Source organism: Theropithecus gelada, chromosome 1 (genome assembly GCF_003255815.1).
Source record: "Theropithecus gelada isolate Dixy chromosome 1, Tgel_1.0, whole genome shotgun sequence".
In the NCBI taxonomy this organism is placed as follows: domain Eukaryota; kingdom Metazoa; phylum Chordata; class Mammalia; order Primates; family Cercopithecidae; genus Theropithecus; species Theropithecus gelada.
Window position 1 is genome coordinate 43,517,458 of NC_037668.1, and position 4,777 is coordinate 43,522,234.

Here is a 4,777-nt window from a genome sequence, read left to right on the forward strand (position 1 = left end):
AGGCTGGATCAGATCAGCGTTGGAAGCCAGAGAAAAGAGTATGGACTGTATTCTAAATGCTATGACAGTAGGTGGAGGCTGCAGTCAGCTGAGATCACGCCACTGCACTCCAGCCTGGGTGACAGAGCGAGACTCAGTCTCAAAAAACAACAGGCTGGGCTGGGCGCGGTGGCTCACGCCTGTAATCCCAGCTCTCAGGGAGGCAGAGACGGGAGGATAGCTTGAGCCCAGGAGTTCAAGACCTGCCTGGGTAATATAGCGAGACCCCGTTCTCCACAAAAAAGGAAAAAAAAAAAAAAAAGACAAAAAAAAACACAACAGGCTGGGGGCGGTGGCTCACGCCTGTAATCCCAGCACTTTGGGAGGCCGAGGCGGGTGGATCATGAGCTCAGGAGTTCAAGACCAGCCTGGCCAACGTGATGAAACCCCATCTCTACTAAAAATACAAAAATTAGCCAGGTGCAGTGACAGGCACCTGTAATCCCAGCTACTTGGGAGACTGAGGCAGGATAATTGCTTGAACCCAGGAGGCGGAGGTTGCAGTGAGCCGAGATCAAGCCACTGCACTCCAGCCTGGGCGACAGAGTAAGACTCCGTCTCAAAGAACAATGACAAAAAAAATAATAATAATAAAAAAATAAGAATAGAAAAATAGAATCATTTTTCCTGGGTCACTGATTTGGAAATTAAGGCAAAGTGACTTGCCTGAGGCCCTAGCATGAATCAGCTGAGGCTTTTGATTCTTGTTGCCTTTTGACTCAGAGTCCCGTGCACTTCTCATGTGATCAGAAAAGTCTTGTGCAATAAATGAATGAGCTTCAATTTCCAGCTTAAGTGACTCCCAATAACAAAAGAAATAGTTATCTTGTGTTTTTCAGAGTCACCCTGTTTTTGTTGTTGTTGTTGTTTGTTTGTTTGTGTGCTTTTTGGGGTTTTTTTAGAGATGAAGTCTCACTCTGTCACCCAGGCTGGAGTGCAGCCTCGTGAGCTCAAGAGACCCTCCCTCTTCAGCCTCCGAAGCAACTGAGGCTATAGACAGGCACCACCACGCCCGGCTCGCCCTGTGTTTGACACGCAGAATGGATTCCATATTTGAATGCTGGACAAGGAGCAATTAGCTGCACATGAATGCACGTTTGACCTCTCCCTCTTTCCTGCAAGAAATCTTATTAGATAACAATGTCTATTCTACCAGCTCACCTATGCAAACCTTAGGAATTTGGTAGACAGTGAGACCTTACGTTCCTCTGAATGTTGTAAAATGCTGAATGTGACCATCTCCCAATATATGAAGATGAAAACAATAGGGTAGAAATGCCACCACCTTCTTACATCACAGACTAAGTGGATCACCCCGGGTATACAGCCAAGGAATAAAAATATCCGTTGAGTGTACCCTGTGTCCAAGCCATGAACAGCCATTCCTAGGGAGGAGGTGCCCAGCAGAAGACAGTGCTCAGCAGAAGATGGCCTGCTCTTCAACAGCAGAGAAGAATACCAAAGCTTGTTGGGTCAACTACGGGGACTGCATTTTCATGAACCAGAGCTGCATCCAAAAGGTTGGGGCCTGTACGCACCGTAGCCAGGATGGAGTGGGAAGGAAGTGCACGATTAGACTAGTCATTCACTCCAGCTGCCTCTGACTGCACAAACACCTTTGGTAAGTAGGAGGCTATTTCTACTCACAGATACCTGGCTATTTATTTCCTCATTCAAAATAATGTGTCCTCTGTCCTCAACTTTTTCTCTACGAATCCAGTGACTGGAGTCTCAACCCTCATCTGTTCTTATTCTGCTCTCTGAGTAAGAGAGGTAGATGACAACTCCAAAGAGGCTGTTATCTCTTATTTTCCTGAACTCAGTACAAATAAGAAAACACCCTGGGCTGGGCATGATGGCTCATGCCTGTAATCCCAGCCCTTTGGGAGGCTGAGGTAAGAGGATGGCCTGAGCTCAGGAGTTCAAGACCAGCCTGGGTAACAGAGCGAGGCCATGTCTCTACAAAAAATAAAATTCGCTGGGCATGGTGGCACAGCTACTTGGGAGGCTGACGTGGGAGGATTCCCCAGGGAGTTCAAGCTGCAGTGAGCTATGATCACACCACTGCACTCCAGCCTGGGTGACAAAATAAATAAATAAATAAACAAACAAATAAATATAATTTTTTTAAAAAAAGAAAATGTCCCGGGTTTAGTTAGTATAAACTTCACTTTTTTCCCTAAAGGGTTAGACCCAGCCCCAGTCGGGTTGTCTCCTAGAATAGCATTCAAAACTGTAAAGGGCTCCTTGGCCCAGAAAAGGATACAAATGGCTTCTGGAGTCAGATTCCTGGGTTGGCATTTGGGCTCCACCACTTGCTGTATGATTTTCAGCAAAGTACCTAAATCCTATCCCTTAATTTCTTTATCTGTACAAGAATCGTTCTATGAGGATACATGAGACCAGTGTACAGAAAGCACTGAGTTCAGTGCATGACACATAGTTAACACTAAACACTTAACATTCACTGTTGTCGACACTTGTATTTACTGTTAGGAACTCTTGTCCTAGGTCCTGGGGTGGTAATGATATGCAGCAACCCCAGCTTCTCAGGTAATTGTTTTCTTTTCCTTTTCCTGAGTTCATTTTGTCCCCTGATGTAGTCATATAAAAACAAAGTACCAGCAGGGCGTGGTGGCTCACACCTGTAATTCCAGCATTTTGGGAGGCCGAGGCGGGTGGATCAACCGAGGTCAGGAGTTCCAGACAAGCCTGGCCAACCTGGCAAAACCCCGTCTCTACTAAAATACAAAAAATTAGCCGGGCATGGTGGTGGGCGCCTGTAATCTCAGCACTCAGGAAGCTGAGACAGGAGAATCACTTGAACCTGGGAGGCGGAGGTTGCAGCGAGCGGAGATTGTGCCACTGCACTCCGACCTGGGGAACAGAGCAAGACTCTGCCCAAAAAAAAAAAAAAAAAAAAATGAGCTGGGTGTGGTGGCACGCGCACCTGTAGTCCCAGCTACTCAGGAGGCTGAAGCAGGAGAATCACTTAAACCTGGGAAGCAGAGGTTGCAGTGAGCCGATATCGCATCACTGCACTCTAGCCTGGGGAACAGAGCAAGGCTCTGTCTCAGGAAAAAAAAAAAAAAAAAAGGTAACACTATCTTAGGTCTCTCCTTAGGAAACGGACGGGTGGGGAGCAACCTTTGGAGGCTTGTGGGGTTCCTCTGAGATAAGCAATGAATCAGTATTTCAGATGCTAAGGGGGCTTCAGGGATGGGGTGGCCTGAGCAGAGAAGAGGGAAGACCAGGGAACCAGAGCTGAGAATTGGGGTGTCTGAGAATAAAAAGGAGGGACTAATCGATGTGTCAGGATATATTTATTTGGGAACCTAGGGAGGGAAGAGAGCCAGGTAGGAGACTGAGACCTCTAAGTGCAGGGGCTTTATGAGATGGATTTGAGGAGGGTGTGTGGGAACACAGAGTTGTTATGGTGGGCTTCAGGGGCTGAGGGAGTTGAGGCCCTCGCGATATGTGGGGCTGAAGAAGAAGGATAAGGATAAGGAGTGGGAACCGCGTTGGGGCTGAAGGTGAAGAGGGTGTGTTTAGGGGGTGGGGAGGAGCACCAGGGACCTCAAATGTAAGACTGGGCCTTTAAGTTGAGGCACTGAGGAGGGGAGAGGCTGGGGAGGGCCGGGGGGCCAGGGAGGGTCTAGGGCTAGGGGCTGGAGTCTAGGCTGACCCGGTGGGGGTGCTGGGTCCTTCAGGCTGCCAAAGCCAGGGGGCCTGGGTCTGCGCATTGAGGGGATGGCTGGGCTGAGGAAGGGGAGGAAGATAAGTGGGGCTTGTGGGCTGAGAGGGTCTCGGGGTCTCGGGGTCCCTGGCCAGAGTTAGGGAGGTGCACTGGGGTCTCCGAGGAGGGGTGGGGCCCCCCGCGAGGGAGGAGGGTCTGTGGACTAAAGAGGACCGGCAGGAGGGGGCCCAGGGTCTGTGGGTGTCTCTGGAGTCTCTGAGGAGGGCCAGGGTCTCGGGGTCTGTGGAGGTCTCTGGCCTGTGGGGTCGGAGTCTCCAGAGTCCTTGGGGCTGTGGAAGTCTTTGGGGTTTTGAGGGGGGAGCCTGTGGGCTGAGGAGGGCTGTGGGGAGGGTCTCGGGGTCTCTGAGGCGGGCCAGCGCCTCGGGGTCTGTGGGGGTCTCTGAGGAGGGCTGGGGGCCCAGGGTCTGTGGGGGTCCCCAGCAGGTGGGACTGGGGTCTCCGGAGTCCCTGGAATCTGAGAGTGTCTCTGAGGTCCCGGGGGGTAGTCTATGGCCTGAGGAGGGCTGGTGGGGAGGGTCGGTGTCCTGGGCAGGTGGGGTCGGGGTCTCCTGAGTCCCTGGGGTCTGAGGGTGTCTCTGGGGTCCCTGAGGGAATCTGTGTGCTGAGGAGGGCTTAGGGAGGGTCTCTGAGGAGGGCCGGGATCCCCGGTACGAGATCTCCGGAGTCCCTGGGGTCTGAGGGTGTCTCTGGGGACCCGGGGAGAGTCTGTGGCCTGAGGAGGGCTGGGGGCGGGTCTCGGGGTCTCTGGGGAGGGCCGCGCCCAGGGTCTGTGCGGGTCTCCGGGTCCCCGGAGTCCCCAGGCGCAGGCGGGCCCTGGCGCCGCCCCGCCTGACATCAGTTCCTGCCGCCGCCGCCGCGCACAGCCCGCGGCCTCCTTCCCCGCCGGCCGCGCTCCGGAGCCGCCGGGCCGCGGTGGAGCGAGGGCCCGGGCGAGGCGAGGGCCGGGCGGCGGGCGCCGGGCCCCGCGGCCGGCACGACGGA